Source organism: Dipteris shenzhenensis, chromosome 24 (genome assembly GCF_047967505.1).
Source record: "Dipteris shenzhenensis isolate YYH24624 ecotype China chromosome 24, Dip_SZ_1.0, whole genome shotgun sequence".
NCBI lineage: Eukaryota > Viridiplantae > Streptophyta > Polypodiopsida > Gleicheniales > Dipteridaceae > Dipteris > Dipteris shenzhenensis.
Genome location: NC_141619.1, coordinates 54,001,488 through 54,020,469, shown reverse-complemented (window position 1 = coordinate 54,020,469; position 18,982 = coordinate 54,001,488). Strand labels below are relative to the sequence as shown.

The 18,982-nt window shown below is 40.2% G+C and overlaps 4 pseudogenes; 1 reads left to right on the top strand and 3 right to left on the bottom strand.

The window, feature by feature from the left end:
• Positions 1 to 334: 334 nt before the first annotated feature.
• Positions 335 to 2,714, bottom strand: LOC147886814 (uncharacterized; annotated as a pseudogene).
• A 6,131-nt stretch (positions 2,715 to 8,845) lies between these two features.
• LOC147886813 (uncharacterized) lies at positions 8,846 to 9,646 on the bottom strand (annotated as a pseudogene).
• Positions 9,647 to 11,538: 1,892 nt separating this feature from the next.
• LOC147886812 (uncharacterized) lies at positions 11,539 to 12,512 on the bottom strand (annotated as a pseudogene).
• Positions 12,513 to 16,981: 4,469 nt separating this feature from the next.
• LOC147886811 (uncharacterized) lies at positions 16,982 to 18,530 on the top strand (annotated as a pseudogene).
• The last annotated feature ends 452 nt before the right edge of the window (positions 18,531 to 18,982 follow it).

Here is an 18,982-nt window from a genome sequence, read left to right as displayed (position 1 = left end):
TCTCTATGTATATATATCTCTCTCTCTCCTATCATCTATCTCTGTTCTACTCTTTCTCATAAACATTAAATTTTTAATCATTTATAATATATAGGTGTGTGTAAGTATAAGTGTGTGTATATATGTATATATGTAAAGATCTTAAGGAGATTGGACATGTAATTTACATACCACCTAATAAATTCTAAAGAGATTTGTTCAATATTGAGAAAATTCCTATGGATTTAACGGCAAGGATTACGATGATAAATTTAAAAAAAGTGACAAAAATAGAAGCATAAATATAAAACAATGGCAAACACAATACAAAAGATCAATCTCAAAAAGATGGATATCAATTTTCGTCTGCCAAGAGGTCTCTACAAGCATTAGTATCCATATCTAAGCCCATGGTGGCTAGGTCAATAAATAAACTCATTTCTTCTTCATTCGAAGCATCTTCCATTGAGTCATTGTCATCTTCCCCATCTTCATCTTCCCCACTATGGTGCGCATTGGAGAGAGGTTGTATTTCATCAACCTCGATGGCATCCTCCTCTGCATCTTCATGATGTGCTATATTAGGGTCGATAACATGCTCTACATCTGTCTCTAAAAAGATTGACCTACTCCATGGTGTGACTGGAATCGCATACCATAGTCTTCTTTGATGTAGGGAAGGCACATAGAAGACCTATCAATAAAAAAAATTCAAAACAAGAAGGTTAGGCAATGATCACTTGAATTCTATAAATTTAATTATAATTTATTGCATCTCTTTACTTGCTCGCAACTAGTATGGTGTACCAAGATATCGGTTTTTCCATGATGAAACTTGGTGGAATCCACCATATGTAGACCACTCTCATGTTTTATCACCGCACCTGCAAACCATCGATACTCGAAGAGAAATGAGTGAAATGTTATGACATCCACCTTGATTATTCTTTCTATGGTTTCACAATACCTTACCTCCTCACTTATAGTATCAAAGTTGCCCCCATCACTGCGCTATCGCTTGTGGTTCTGCTCTCATCCACCCTTCGGGTAAGAAAATGATGTCCTTGAGACCACATAGAGTTGGAAGTAAGACCCTACAAAATAAATAGGTTTTAAATGCATATACTCAAACAAATGAATACAAAGACATATGCATAAGCAAATTCACATATGAACTATTTTTTCATTACCTTTGGCATGCACCCTCTTGCATACTGCCATTCTCTAGGGCTAATTTGCTCTCCTTGTGCCTTAGCTTTGGTCATCGTAGTATGTATCCATTCCACATCAATGAGAGTGAGAAATTTTGCAAGCTCTTTAGGAAAAGGAGGTGCTCTCCTTCCTCCATGTGCCCTCTTCCATGCATCTCTTTCTCTATCTCTTGTTGCACGTGCTTCCACAAATATATCCACCCATTTTGTCATCACAGGAGCATTGAGTAGAGAGTAGTTATTTACCATAGCCCGAAAACATCTATCCATGATGACGAACAAGGTCCCTTTCCCACTAGGGATGTTGGAATGCATCTTTGGATCCTCTTCGTTGGTCCATAGACGAGGCAATGATGGATCAATGGTAGAGAGATATTGAGAGACATAGACAAAAGCCTCTTGCACTATCCACCCTTCTGCCATACTTGCCTCCGGTTGAGCTCGTAATCTGACAAAATCTTTTAGTGTCTTGAGGAATCTCTCCAATAAGAACATCCACCTAGAGTACTGCACCGCACCACAAATGGCAATCTCATCAACTAAATGGAGTAGTAAGTGCACTTGACTAACAAGAATAGATCGTGGAAAAGCATCCTCAAGAGCACAAATAGCCTCCACTACAAGAAGACGAGCTGCAGGAATGGAAGAGATTTGTATCTCTTTGGAGCTCACAAACCTGCAAGTAATACACGTATTTAGTCGCATGATTTAGAAAGAGAGAGAATCATGATTGGAATAGGAGTTATTGTACATTACCTCACCACCTCTCCAACTTTGAAGATTGCTCTCTTCACCTTTGCATCTCCATATCCACTTATGCCTATTGGAATGACAAACTATAAAACAAAAGCATACATGTGATTATTGCATTAAAAACATAAGTACATGTAAGAAAAGAAAGAAAGATTAGTGTTTAACCTGAAGCATCTTATGCCAATCCTGACTCTTGAATCCATAGAGTTGAGTCAAACCTCCGTTCTTGCTTTTTGTGAATGTACCCTTGAGAGATCGGATGTAGCCGGTGGGGGTGCGGATGAAGGTAATGACTTGCTTCATTTTCTCTTGCTCATTTTGGACATAATCCAAGGTGCTTTGGGAAGGATAATCTTCCCACGAGGCCCCATGTGAGGTGTAGCTGAGGGAGGGAGATGCTGAAGGGCTTGCATGTCTTCCCTAGCACCAAGTGAATCCCTCTTATCCGTTACATGATCCCATATGGCTTGTCCCACATTCTTGAACACGTGCATGGGATCCAAAAGGTGTTAGATCTTCAATTTTGACCAATAGGGAAGGCTAAGCAAGATTGAATGTCATGACATACCTCTCGGTGGTCCATTAGGAGAAGGAGATTGGGCATGATGCTCCTCCCAATCTTGCATGTTCCATTGAAATGGCTTCATCCCATTGGTGGAAGGTACATACTTGGGATGTGATGTAGGCAAGAATCTATGGTTGCTGGGATATATCACTTTGTTTAGGAGCACGAGCCTCTCTGTCACCAATGATGGACCACAAATTGGACATGCTCTATGCCTAGATGTGGATAAACCTAGAACATGCATACAAACAAGAAGGATGTGCACATTTTTTAATACACTTTGATATATACATAGTACTCAAAGATAAGATATGAGCATACTAGAGATCTCTCCAAAGCTTGTAAAGTCATGCATCATCCACAAGAGGATGCCCTTCACCAAAACATGTCGATCTCAAGGGGGCCTAGAAACATCCATCACCTTGATGCCTCTCCACAACACCTGTAGCTCCTCGATAAGAGGATCTAGGTAAACATCCATGTTTTTAACCTTATGCTTTCCTGGGATGAGAAGAGAGAGAAAGATGTTGCCTTTTTTGTTGTCTCCCATGGTGGAATGTTGTAGTTCATAACTACAACCAGCCCAAGTAGTGGAACGTTCGCCGAAGGGGTTCACTCCATCAGTAGCCAAACCAAGCCTCAAGTGTCAAGGCTCCACCCTAAACTCTGGCCATGTATCTTCAATGTGACCCCATGCTGGTATATTTGCTAGCACTCTCATCACTCCATCCGTACTACTATTTGATGCATGCCAAGTGACTAGTGTGCTACTCCCTTCGCTTCTAAACATATGTTGACACGAGGGATAAGTGGAAAATGTCTCAACACCTTGTGAAGCACTATGGTGGTTTGCATGCCATCCTTATACCTCTTCTCTCTACATTTGGGACATGTATCTGCATAGGCATACTCACCACCCACGAAATAGCATACAATCATTGACACATGCATGTATGCGCACATAGTCCATCCCCAAGCTAGTCACAATACCTCGAGCACTTTGACGGCTATTGGAAAATTGATTACCTACCCGTAACAACTTCCCTAGCAATCTAAAACATACCAAAAAATCATGAAAAGAAATGATATTAAGAAATAAGTAGAATACGCGATGTTAACGATATTGCCATATATAAAGATACTTACCTAAGAAGCACATCGACACTTGCACTACTCCATCCAAGCATCACCTGAAGATTCAAGATCTCAAGGGAGGCTCGCAAAATAGAGTAAGTACTTTCCTCATACACCGGTTTTTAGGCTGCTTCAAGCAAGGACTCTTCTGAAAATTGCCTGACCTCCTCGCATGTGCAATCATCCTCACAATCATTATTGGCTTCATTGAGGAGTAAATCCTCCACCATTTCATGTAAAATGGTGTCCTCAATCCTCACATGGAGTTTCTTCACATGGGGTAGAACATCGTCGGATGCACATGCACCTTCATCATCATGAACCCCTCTTGATGTGCCGACCTCAGGAGGGTTGAAACTCCTGTGATGGCCTCTTGTCATATCCACTCCTCCCTTTTCCTGTGCTCCGCCACCAATGATGCTCCAATGTGGAGCAATGTTGATCTCTGCCAACATTTGTGGATCCATCGTCTTTTCTCATGTACGCTTCCGTGGATCCTCTCATAAGCCCCAATCTTCAACGTGTGCCAAGCATATGCGTCGAAGATGTGCAATGCCCCTTTTATACCTTGTGCAAGGGCATGGCAAGCGATCGGCCAACCATTGAGTGTATTCCGGGCCCGCCTACGGCCCCTCATTGTCCCATTCGTTCTACACGCATGAACAAGGATTTATAATAATTTTTGAAATACTTGACAAAAAATAACACTACCAAGATGATTTTACAAAACTAAATGATCACTTTAATATTGAATTTATAAAAATTATTTGATTCTCCTTACCTAAGTCTATGCTTACAAAATGTGCATAGAATATTACAATCCTATGTCTTAGGTATTTTTGTAAGCAAGAATCTAGCATGACACACACACACACACACATACACACACACACATGCACATGCACATGCACATGCACATATACACACACACATGCATCATACACACACATGCACACACCTAATGTGCATTTTGCATGCACACACATGCATGCATTAATGTGCGTCTTGCATATACACACACATGCATTGCAAACACACATACACACACATTAATGTGCATTTTAGAGTGCACATTGGAGTGCTTCAAGTCTTCCAATGTGCACTCCAAGATGCACATTGCACATTGGAATGCAATAAGCATTTCAATGTACACATAAGATGTGCACATTGGAATTCTTATTGTATTCCAATATGCTTTTTTTTCTCCTTCTTTCAATGTGCACATTAGAGTGTACATTGGAGTGCTTCAAGCATTCCAATGTGCACTCCAAGATGCACATTGCACATTGGAATGCAATAAGCATTTCAATGTGCACATTAGATGTGCACATTGAAATGCTTATTGCATTCTAATGTGTTTTTTTTTTCTTTCTTTCAATGTGCACATTAGAGTGCATATTGGAATGCTTCAAGCATTCCAATGTGCACATTGAAACTTGGAATTCAATAAGTATTTCAATGTGCATATTAAATGTGCACATTGAAATGTTTATTGCATTCCAATGTGCTATTTCTCTCTCCATTTCTCAATTTGCATTTTAGAGTGCACATTGGAATGCTTAATGCATTGTAATAATATGCACTCTAATGTACATATTATACATTGGAAAATATCAAGCATTCCAATGTGCTTTCTTCCTCAATATGCAAATAATGTGCACATTGAGTGTATTCCCTCTCCCTCTCCCTCTCCCCTCAATGTACATTCCCATATGCACATTTTCTCTCTCCCTCCCTCAATGTGCATCCCGATGTGCACATTCCCTCCTCTCAATGTGCACTTTAATGTGCACATTGAGTGTGTATTCCCTCCCTCTCCCTCTCCCTCCCCCTCCCTCTCCCTTCCTCAATGTGCATTCCTACATGCACATTTCCTCTCTCCCTCCCTCAATGTGCATCCCCATGTGCACATTCCCTCTCTCCCCCCTCTCAATGTGCATTCCTATATGCACATTCCTCTCTCCCTTCCTGAATGTGCATCCCCATGTGCACATTCCCTCTCTCCCCCCTCTCAATGTACACTCCAACGTGCACATTGAGTGTGTATATGTGCACATACACACTCAATGTGCCTTAGATGGCACATTGATCCCTCTCTCTTCCTCTCCCTCCCTCAATGTGCACCCTCATTATGTGCACATTCTCTCTCTCATACTAAAAAGGGTGAGAGCACTTACCTCCATATGTGAGACCGAGTAGAAGAGGGACCAATAGAAGAAGCACCCATAGACTCCGCTTAGGCTCCAATAGATGATGGCAACTACACCGGTTGAAGATTAGTAGAGAGATTAGATAGCTTAGATGAGAGAAGTAGAGAGATTAGTAGATAGATTTAGAGAGTTTAGATGAGAGATGTAGAGAGCTTAAGTGAAGGTATGCCTCTCTTTTATAGATGAGAGGCACCCACGTAAGATCTCCTCTAGACATAGGATTCTCCCACTCACATAGGATTCCTACTTCACATAGGATTCTTTCACATAGGATTCCCCCTTCACATAGGATTCCTCCCTCACATAAGATTTCACACACCTAGGATTCACACACATATACACTAGGTTTCATAATAATAAAATAAGATCGTTAATATAAAAATAAAATAATTTTTTGATATTTATAAAAATAAGATATATATTTATATTGAGTGTGTATGTGCGCATTAATGTGCACATACACATGCATATTAATGTGCATATATACACACACTCTCTCTCTTTCCTTCTCAATGTGCACCTCCATGTACACATTCCCTCTCTCTCCCCTCTTAATGTGCACTCTCTCTCTCTCTCTCTCCTAGGACCCTATTAATGTGCCTTGGATGGCACATTGATCTCTCTCTCCCCCCCTTCAATGTGTACTCTGATGTGCACATTGAGTGTGTATGTGCACATTATGTGCACATATACACACACTCTCTCTCTTCTCTTCTCAATGTGCACCTTCATGTGCACATTCCCTCTCTCTCTCTCCTTGGATAGCACATTGATCTCTCTCTCTCTTCTCTTCTCAATGTGCACCTCCATGTGCACATTCCCTCTCTCTCCCCTCATAATGTGTACTCTCCCTATCTCCTCCCCATCAATGTGCCTTGGATGACACATTGATCTCCCTCTCCTCCCATTTGAAGTGCACCCCCATGTACACTCCAATGAACTCTCCCTCCTTCTTCCCCTCTTCAATGTGCCCCTTGGGTGGCCCATAAAAAACACTCCAAATTGATTCCTCTCTCTCTTTCTCTCTCTCTCTCTCTATGTGTGTGTGTCTCTCTCTGTGTCTCTCTCTGTCTCTCTTTGTCTAATGTGCTCTAATTAGACACTAGTTAAAAATTATATTAAGAGAGAGAGAGAGAGACAGAGAGCATATTATTAAAATATCTATTTTGTTCTTATCTCAGATTATGGCTTTATCTTCTTCGAATCGTTTTTGTAGTATAAGCGATTTTGTAAATGATGGGCTATCATATGCGAAGGCTCACGCTGCAGATGATGCCCAGTTCAGAGGGTTATAATCTAGCTACTTAGGCGCGGCTAGTCCAGTTGATATCTAGGCCGCTTTGCATGCATGGACAGAGTAAGAGTAGCTTACGGCCTCATTGTTTGGGTGATATACATCCGAAGAGCTTAGTGCTTATGGGATTTACTCTACGCTTCCATATACCTCTCCATATCGAGAAACACCACTAGTCCAGAGTGTGCCGCCTACGGCACCGCCTTCTACACTTTCCTCTTACTGACCCTCTCCGTTGCTGTCACGAGGTCCCTCCCCATTTCCATCACATCAGCCCTCTCCATTGCCTTCACAAGCTGCCTCTCCACTTCTCTCACATCGACCTTCTCCTACACGTGGAGGCCTTCAGAGGGTCATCGTCAATTTTCTAGTAGCGATAGATGCTCACGCCGCTCCAGTGGATGATGTTGCTTTGGTGGAGGGGATGTCGACTCTCCTCATGTTTCACCACTTTCCACTCCTACAAAGAATGAGGACACAGATAGACCGACGCCCGATGGGCAGGGTCTATATTATCATACCCACCGAGGTGGAGATGTGGATCCTGATACTACTGCTAGTAGGAGATTACGGACTCACTTAAATAATCTGATACATTCAACATATCAAAATTGTTTTATAAGATTTCGGGATCAAGATGTGAGTCTCCTGAACTACATAGAAACTTGCATGCACATCCGGTATCCAAATCCACTGAAACACCAGTTTTCACAGTAATGGCTTGAAGAGCATGTAAAGCTCTTCCTAAAAAACAAGAAGTCTAGTATCCGATGGATGGCAGGCAAGCAAGTGACAGAATCGGATAGAAATTACTATCTGAAAAATGTCCATGATGCAGAGCCATAGCCAGTGGAGAGCACACCCGGTGGTCGAGCAGTATACGAGCAACAGAGGGAGACCAGGTCTCGACAGGTGCCTACGTATTATGGCTCTAGAGGGAAGGCTGCTTGGAAAGACAAATTTGTAAGTCTTTTTATTATTTTAAATAAAAATCATTAAACACTAAACTCTAAGTATCATATCCTAAACATTTTTTATTGATTTAGGCACACATTACTGGTTGGCGACCGACATGAGAGATAGTGAAGTATCGAGAGGTCCACACAGAGTACGAAACATGGCTATAGCTCCTCGAAAATTGCAACATAACTCAAGATGAGTTTGATAGGGCAATTGGGACTCTTCAGTAGGTAAGTAATAGATTTGATTAGAAGTTTAATAATTTTTAATTTAATGATCAAATAATTACTAATATTCTATGTGTTTTTTAAGAGCCAAAGAGGTGAAGGTGGTGAATGGCATTCCGCTAACAATGATAATGAGAAAGACAATGATTAGCCTTAATTTTATTTTGTAACTTCTCCTATGTATATAAGCCCATCTTTGTTTTGGGCTTCTTTTATAAAACTCTTCATGAATAATGAAAAATTAAAATTTGAAATTGTTGTCTATGAAATGCTTGGTTTTAATCATACCTAAAATTTAATTATTTTTTTAATAAAAGGGATGCCCATCCGGATGGGTCTTTTTAGAACCTAATCCAAATGGTCATTCCTTTTTTTTTTTGGAAAAATCCATCTAGTGGTAATACGAGCGGATATATGCACGGTAATAGACGCGGGTACATGCACGATAATAGAAGCACGTTATACGCGCGCTTATTATCGCACTTATTTCTCCTAGACCAGTACCATGCTTATTATCGACCATATTGTTGGATACGCGCATGATGCCCACTCCCAATGACTTGTGTACTTACGCGTCTATTTTTGTGGTAAACATAGGCTTCTATTATAGTGCGTGCTATACTAGGATCAATAACATGCTTTGCATCTATCTCTGCAAAGACAGATCTACTCCGTGGTGTGACTAGAATGACATACCATAGTCTTCTTTGATGTAGGGATGGCACATAGAAGACCTATCAATAAAAAAATTCAAAAGAAGTAGGTTAGGCAATGACCACTTGATTTCTATAAATTTAATTATAACTTCTTGCATATCTTTACTTGCTCGCAACTAGTAGGATGTACCAAGATATCGGTATTTCCATGATGAAACTGGGTCGAATCCACCATGTATAAATAATTCTCATGTTTCATCACCACACCTGCAAACCATCGACACTTGAAGAGAAACGAGTGAAATGTTTTGAAATCCACCTTGATTATTCTTTCTATGGTTCCACAATACCTCACCTCTTTGGTTGTAGTCTCAAAGTTGCTCATGATTCCACTATCACTTGCTCATCACTTGTGGTTCTGATCTCATCCACCTTTCGGGTATGAAAATGACACCCTTGAGATCACATAGAGTTGAAAGCAAGGCCTTGCAAAATCAATAGATTTTAAATGCATATACTCAAACAAATATACACAAAGACATATACACAAGTAAATCCACATATGGACTACCTTTTCATTACCTTTGGTATGCACCCTCTTGTATACTCCCATTCCCTAAGGCTAATTTGCACTCCTTGTGTCTCAGCTTTGGTCATCGTAACATGTATCCATTCCACATTAATGAGAGCGGGTAAATTCACAAGCTCTTTAGGAAAAGGAGGTGCTCTCCTTTCCCCATGTGCCTTCTTCCATGCATCTCTCTCTCGATCTTTTGTTGCACGTGCCTCGAACATATCCACCCATTTTGTCATCACAGGAGCATTGAGTAGAGAGAGTAATTATTGACCAACCATAGCCCAAAAATCTCTATCCATGACGAGCAAGGTCCCTTTCACTAGGGATATTGGAGTGCATCTTCGGGTCCTCCTCTTCGGTCCATAGATGAGGCAATGATGGATCAACGGTGGAGAGATATTGAGAGACATAGACAAAAGCGGCCTCTTGCACTATCCACCCTTCTGCTATGCTTGCCTCTAGTTGAGCTCGTAATCTGACAAAATCTTTTAGTGTCTTAAGGAATCTCTCCACAAAGAACATCCACCTAGAGTGCGCCGCTCCACAAATGGCAATCTCATGAACTAAATGGAGTAGTAGGTGCACTTGACTAACAAGAATGGATCGTGAAAAAGCATCCTCAAGAGCACAAATGGCCTCCACTGCAAAAAGACGAGTTGCATAGGTGGATGAGATTTCTATCTCTTTGGAGCTCACAAGCCTACAAGTAATACAAGTATTCAACCATGTTATTGGAGAGAGAGAGAATCTAATGGAATAGGAGTTATTGTTCATTACCTCACCACATCTCCAACCTTGAAGATTGCTCTTTTCACCTTTGCATCTCCATATCCACTTATGCCTATTGGAATGATAAACTATAAAACAAGAGCATACATGTGATTATTGCATTAAAGACATGAGCACGTGTAAATAAAGAAAGAAGGATTAGTGTTTAACCTAAAGCATCTTATAACATGCATGACTCTTGAGTCCATAGAGTTGAGCAGAGCCTCCCTTCTTGCTTTTTGTGAATGTACCCTTGAGGGACCGCATGTAACCTATGCGGGTGCGAATGGAGGCAATGACTTGCCTCATTTGCTCTTGCTAATCTTTGGACATAATCCAAGGTGCCTTGGGAAGGATAATCTTTCCACGAGGTCCCACATGAGGTGTGGCTAAGGGAGGGAGATGACGAAAGGCTTGCATGTCTTTCCTAGCACAAAGTGAATCCCTCTTACATGTTACATGATCCCATATGGCTTGTCCCACATTTTTGAACACATGCATGGGATCCAAAAGATGCTGGATCTTCAATTTTGACCAATAGAGGAGGCTCAATGAGATTGACTATCGTGACATACCTCTCGGTGGTCCATTAGGAAGAGGGAATTGCGCATGATGCTCTTTCCAATGCCTTGCCCAATCGTTGCATGCTCCATTGGAATGGCTCCATCCCATTGGTGGAAGGTACATACTTAGGATGCGATGTAGGCAAGAATCGTTGGTTGTTGGGATATATCACCTTGTTTAGGAGCACGGGCCTCTCTGTGACTAACGATGGACCACAAATTGGATATGCACTATGTTAAACTAAAGCACATATACAAACAAGAAGGATGAGCACACTTTTCAATACATGTTGATATAAACATAACACTTAAAGATAGGATATGAGCGTACTAGAGATCTCTCCAAAGCCTAGAAAGTCATGCATCGTCCACCACAAAAGGATGGCCTTCACCAAAGCACGTTGATCTCGAGGGGGCCTACAAACATCTATCACCTCGATGCCTTTCCACAACTCTTGGAGCTCCTTGATAAGAGGCTCTAATAAACATCCATGTTTTTAACCTTATGCTTTGCCTGGGATGAGAAGAGAGAGAAAGATGTTACCTTTTTTGTTGTCTCCCATGGTGGAATGTTGTAGTTCACAAGCACAACCGACCAAGTACTCCAAGTAGTGGAGTGTTCACCAAAGGGGTTCACTCCATCAGTAGCCAAACCAAGCCTCAAGTGTCAAGACTCCATCCTAAATTCTGGCCATGTATCCTCAATGTGACCCCATGTCGGTGTATCCGTTGGCATTCTCATGACTCCATCTGTACTACGATTTGATGCATGTCATGCAAGTATCATATTGCTTCCTTTGCTTCTGATATACTGGACACAAGGGATAAGTGGAAAATGTCTCAAGACCTTGCGAGGCACTATGGTGGTTTGCATGCCATCTTTATACCTCTTCTAGCCACATCTAGGACAGGCCTCTGCGTAGGCATACTCACCACGAAAGAGCACACAATCATTGACACAGGCATGTATACATGCATAATCCATGTCCAAGTTTCGTCATAATACCTCGCGCACTCTAACGCGGCTATCAGGTAGTTGATTACCCACCGGTAACAACTTTCCCCTAGCAATCTAAAACACCAAAAAAATCATAAAAAGGTGATATTAGAAACTAAGTATTATACATAGTGTTAACGATAATAAAACATATATGAATACTTACCTAATAAGTGCATCGACACTTGCACTACTCCATCCGAACATTGCCTGAAGATTAAACATTTTGAGGGAGTCTTATAAAATAGAGTAAGTGCTTCCCTCATACACTAGTTTGCGGACTGCTTCAAGCAAGGACTCCTCTGAAGATTACCTAGCCTTCTCGCATGTGTAATCATCCTCACAATCATCATTTGCTTCATTGAGGATTAAATCCTCTACCATTTCATATAAAATGGTGTCCTCAACTCTCACATGGGGTGGAACAATGACGGATGCACCTCCATCATGCACCCCTCTTGATGTGCCAACTTCAGGGGGGGAGGGGGAGGGGAGGAGGGTTGAAACCCCTATGATGGCCTCTTCTCATAGCCGCTCCTCACTTATCCTCTATGCTCCACTACCAATGACACTCCAATGAGGAGCAATGTCCATCTTCGCCAGCGTCCATGGGTCCATTGTCTCTTTTCATGTACGCTTCCGTGGATCCTCCCATAAGCTGCAATTTTCAACGTGTGCCAGTCAATGTGTACCAGACACACGCATCAAAGACATGCGATGCCTCTTTTACATCTCGTGTAGGGGCAAGACAAGCGATCGACCAACCATCGGTTGCATTCTAGACCCACCGGTGATCCCTCATCATCCCATTCGTTTTGCACGCATGAACAAGGGTCAAAATAATTTTTGAAATAAATGGTAAAAAAATAACATTGACATATTGATTTTACAAAGAAAAGATCATCCCAATATTTAGTCTATAAATAATATTTGATTTCTATATGAAAATCTTCAAAGAATCTCCTAGTGTACATAGAATATTACAATTCTATGTCCTACATACACTTTGTAAGCAAGAATCATCCATGCCCTACCAAAAGTAGATATATCAAGAGTAAAATTCGAGCACGCGCATAGAGTGGGTATATGCATGGTAATATCCACGGTGATTTATGCGATATTGTACGCGATAATATTGGCAATAAAATGAATTTTAATTTTTTTATATAAGAAGAGGGACAGAGGCGAGCGACCGTCTTTTGTCCCTCTTCTTGCACGTTCTGGCGAAGCATCAGTCTATGAAGAAAGAGATTCATCCTCCTCCATAGCTACACTCCCTCTTTCTCTCTCTCTCTCTCTCTCTCTCTCTCTCTCTCTCTCTCTCTCCCCCCGTCCACACCCTCATCATCAAGCACCATCCCCAAGCTCCAAGAAACAATGTAAGTGTCCTCTCCCCCCCTCTATGCACACACACACACACACACATGCACATACACACACATGCATGCACACACAAACACAGATGTGTTGGAGCTATATATAGACTGTGCTATATATAGCAACCTAACCCTAGAGGTCCCCACTATATATACTCATATGATGTCTCTATTCTACACACTTCAGGGGCTCCATTTCTGGTGTCTCATCTTTCTCTCCCTGCTCCTTGTCTCTCTCGTATGTGCTCGTCGTTCCTCTTCTCTTCTCGTCTTAGGGTCAACATGGTATCAGAGTTGTGGTTTTATTCTATGGCTATGTTTCTTAATCGTGGACATCGAGACGATTAAGATAAGTTTTATTTTAATTCATGCTTATGTTGACAGTGATCTCATGTTGATAATTGTTGGTTATAAGTAGAACAATCTTTGAAATTACAAGTAGCAATTATCAATAATTCACGGATATATGGGTCATATACATGTGCACCCATGATAGAACAACCCTGAAATCTATGGACATGATCAAAGTGTACCCACATTTCTTGCAGATTACCCTCAAGTTGCATCCTGTTAACCAAATCCAAGCCACTTCTTGCTCCTAGCATTGACATTTTGAAGACATGTGGCTGAATGTCTGTTTCAAGCTGGCCAAGAAAAAGCACACTATGAATAAATGGATATTTGACCTTACTCTCAAGATCTAGAATAGCCTCAAGCCCCTTCAGTCCATAGGTTGAATTTATTCGTGCATTCTCCAAACATCTTTGAAGCCTCTTCTTGTCTGATAGTGGAGTAACAACATTCAACAAATCAGTCATTTCCTTGTCACCAAACTCTCCATTGTTATCTTCGTGCAATTCTTTCAGCAACAAATCCAATATTACATCTTGGGCCACACCTATCTCAATCTGCTTTGTTGTAGCATAAATATTTTTTTTTTTTGCATAAGAAAAAACCATGTTGTCAATTGCCTTTTTTTGTTGTCTAGAAGAACCATCTACAATAGGGCGGTCACTCATGAAAACCCAAGTGAATGACACATCTAGTGCGCCCTATATGATCTCTGGGAATACAGTAATATATTACTGCTGGGCATTGCTTAATGCAGTCTGGAGCCATAGTCTAGAGCCACACGACAAAAAGAGCACACCAAGGTTCCATTATTTGTCCAATCGAAGAAACCTTCCTTAGCTCTCCAATCCAATGTTTTTAATTTACTAGAGAACATCATGCCAAAAATGAGCACTCCAAATTGTAGCAGCATAAATGACCTTCACACCTGCTTAATCGCACAAAATCACACAATACCTGGAAAGCAATCCAAATTACATGTTACATAATCTGCCCAGACATGTCCATCATGTTTATGCTCCATTCCTGCCATTGAAGAGTCACTCCTGCATGGAGCCAGATCAAAGGCAATATATCCATCATAGGAAGTAGGCAACTCTTGTACATCAGCCCTCTCTTGGTGCATCATCTTCTATGTTTATTGGAGAGCCAGAGTGACCTGTTAGCAAAACAAGTTTATAGAATGACTGCATATATGAATCAAGAATATATCCATCTTCTAATGTCTCCAAAGTCTGAACTTTAATATTTATTTTCTCATCACCAAGTGTCATCTGTACAATACTCATTGATTGAGTTTTTGCAAGCTAAAAATGTTCACGAAGTTCACTCAGAGATATTTGACAATATCTCTACTCCAAACGAATAACAAGTTTTGATCCTCTAATAGGTCCATAGATTGTGACACAGTGAGTCATTTTCAATCCTTTAGAGAAGACAACGAGAAGAAAGCAACAATGCAAGAAAAAGATCAGCAATTAAGAAATGGGCTTTAGAAAATGTTTTCTTTGAAAATAGTTGTAGCTTGAAGAAGTAACGTCACATGGCCACTATCTAAAAGGAGCACCAAATTATGATGACTATTAAAGACAAGAAGATATTTGTGAATCAAAGAAGTCGTCTTTAGAAGCCATCATCTTTTGAATGATATTGGAATGTGTTTTTATATTGAAGAATATAAATGTTTTTTCTTTTAATGTTTCAATGCATTAAATGTCGATTCTTCTTCTAGATAGTCTACCCTTTAAAGAATCTTAATAAAGATTGTACAAATATCAAGGTTTATATATAAGCAATATAAATATATAGATGCATAACTATATATATATATATATATATATATATACATGCAATCGCTTATTCTTTTGTAATCTTTATAGATAAAATTATATATCTCATCTATCAAATAATAATATTTCTAAACTTGCAAAACAAAAATACAAAATTTGTAAACACTATTTTGGTCTTCTTGTGGCTCGGGTCAACACCACAACCATGCCTCAATAGCTCACATGAAGACCTCGTGTGTGAAGACCTCAACAGCTCGCATGAAGACCTCAACAGCTCCCAAGAAGACTCACATCAAATAGCATGTGCTGGCACGGGCTCTCTCAGGTACACATATCTCACGTCTGAGCAGTGTCGCAGATAAGATTCTCCACCTCCCACATTGCCTCTTCTCTTTCTCCATCTTTATATTTTGCTTCCTCTTTGCTCTTATAAACAAAGACATACAACACAAGACTTGCCACTTACAGATTGCATTGATGTTGTGGTAGTGATGTGTTAGGAGTTGCGAGTGATCTTTGCTAGGATTTGCTTAGCAGCCTCACCATCTGGTTCACTTGGACGATTTGCTGCCTTCAGGCTTTTGAGGGGAGATTGGAGTCACCCATAAAGACAATCACAGCTACTTGGTAGGAGCTGATTCACGCCCTTTGAGGATAGTACGATTGCATCTAGGGCTCTTTTGATCGAGCAATCTCATGGTGCAAGGCCTTGTAAAGCACTTCGCATAGCTATCCTTTTTACACTTTGTAGATGGACATCCCTTGGCACTATGTAACACTTGTCTTGTTCTTTCCTCCTATAGTATGACATAGCCTTATCAGCTCCTTATGTAACCTTGCACACCTAGGGGGAGTCTCCCTAGTTTCCTTTGGTTTTTGGTGTCTCAATGGCTCTTAGGCTTATGCTTGCAATAATAGTTTCATCTCCACACCCGCCTCATGTTATCATTCTATGAGTGTGTCATTTTGTGGGAGATTAATGATGATAGAGGTTTCTTTTTGGATATCACCGTAGATATAAGTGTACTTGGGCTGGTGTATTGCCTAGGGGTGTGCTTGGAATGTAGGGCTTGTGTACATGTGTGTTAAAATATGAATGTAAGAGTACGTGCGAAGAAAAGGTTGGTTCATGTGATGATATCGGCAAGATGATGATATCAATCACTTAAAATCCAAACTGCTCAGATGTGCTCAACAAAGATGCACTTTCAATTGTTATCAGCATTAAAACTCCCTTCTAAGCATGTGAAAGGTCTTTTAGAAGATTTTTTGCTTTTGTAGTTAATGCAAAGATAGTGCTTGCTATGGAGTTGTTGGTATCTGCACAGGTTTGGATGTTTCATCTTATATAGTGAGTTGTTGGTATGTGCATAGGTTTGGAGTCTTATATCTCTAGCGTAGAAAGTCCATGGGTCCAAAAGGTATATATCTAAAGCCAGGCCTAGATCTGTACTATCTTTCAAGTCTATATATATGTGTGGTTTTTGTTGGTTGCAGTCCTCGAACTGGTCCTTTTGACTCACCTAAAAGAGGAGGGTCTAAAAAATTTCAAAGAGGTAGAAGTTCCATGATGGCTCGCAATACAATAAGGGAGGATTCTGTTGAGCCAATGGAGCTTGAGGAGTGTCAAAGTGTTCATGAAGATATAAGTGTGAAAGAGTCAACATTACAAATTGTACCTTATGTGCTGCGTCCTGAGACCTACAAAAAGGAGGATGCATTGAAGGAGGGGGATGCATTGAAGGATGAAAGTAGGATGGTTATGGAATAAGGGAAAGATATTCTCAAGATAACACGGGCTGTAAGTTGTTTTGATTGTCCTCCAATTCCTTTGTCTTGCCTCATCCCATATGCGAGAGTTCACGGTCTAAGGGATGACCTCTCAGGTGTGAAGATTGCTTTTTGTAAAGAGGGTTATGTGTCAGAAAAGGGTGTCTTTATTGTTTCTATATACACTTGTGAAAGTGAGGAGTCAATTGTGGATGATGTTGTCATTTCAACCTAGGATCCAGAACTAAATAAAGATTTTGAGGAGGAGATTGCCAGGAGACCTTCCTTACATCTGTTGTCAAATCATATGTTTTATGTTTGGGAAGGAAACCATAGGACAGTGGAATGGCTAGAATTAAAGAGAGATTTGCAAATTGCAAGGACAAGCATGTTCGAGTTTTGTCTACTATCATTGATCCTCAAAAAGTCAGTCTCCTCTCGTGTCTTCAATGCATGAAGATATACACTTGTGAAAGTGAGGAGTCGATTGTGGATGATGTTGTCATTTCAACCTAGGATCCAGAAATAAATAAAGATTTTGAGGAGGCGATTGCCAGGAGACCTTCCTTACATATGTTGTCAAATCATATGTTTTATGTTTGGGAAGGAAACCATAGGACAGTGGCATGGCTAGAAATTATTAAAGAGAGATTTGCAAATTGCAAGGACAAGCATGTTCGAGTTTTGTCTACTATCATTGATCCTCAAAAAGTCATTCTCCTCTCATGTCTTCAATGCATGAACTTGTGAGTATTGTTTCTCTCTTACCTTTACATTCAATTTATTTGGCTCCGAATTTTTTTCAAAAATATTATTCTTTGTTCTTTTTTTGAAGCCTCAATACATATGCTTTGGTGGCTACTTTGTTGCGAGATGAGCTTGTGAACACTTACAATATTTGTTTTGCAAATCTCGATGATTATCTTAAGGAGCTTTAAGATGAAGATGTGAAATTAATTGCTACAATAAGAAGGAAGCATACAAAGGGAGCAGAACCATGGTTTCCTCTCACCAGGAGATATTTGGGCAGGCTTGTTTATAATGTAGGTGGAATGATTTGTACACATTTCATCTACTTGAATGCATTTCTTGACAAAAAGGTTGTAATGTATTTATTTTTTCTAAATTTGTATTTGTTTCTATTTTTTATTGGATACTTGATATGTTCAATTAAGCAAGGATTTGCACAAAAAGATTGAGCCTCTTCGCTCAACTCTCTCTGAAGATGAAATTCACAAGTTGAAAATGAAAGAAGTGGATGAGCTTACAAGGAAGTATAGCGATAGAATTGGAAAGCTATTTATTTTTTTCTTTTTTTGATTCGCAATTTTATGTAGTTTACTGTTTGACAATACTATGAATCTTAGTGGATATATTGTTTTTTGTAATAAGATCCTCAACATTATTGATCCCGCCCTTGGAGATCACTGGTGGAGCAATGTATTGTCATTAAAGTGGTCAGGTGAAAGTTATGCAACATTGGAGAAGGTGAATTTGCTCTCTATGTGCTCCCATGTACCTATAAAGACAAAGTTGCATAGGTTGTCCTTGTTTGAAGCAAACAAAGCCACAAAGGCAGCTTATTGTCTACCAAGAGGAGACCATGATTACAAAGGGTGAGAATATATAGCTTGGCTTTTGCTTTTTGGTAATTATGGGTTATTGTTAATCTTTTATATTTTTTTGTTGTTTTATTACTGGTAGTTTGCTGCAAAGAGAATCTGTGTTAGAGAGGATTATCTTACGAGCGCAAGATGTCTTTAAGGACATCATTGAGCAGCCATAGGATATTATATTTCCC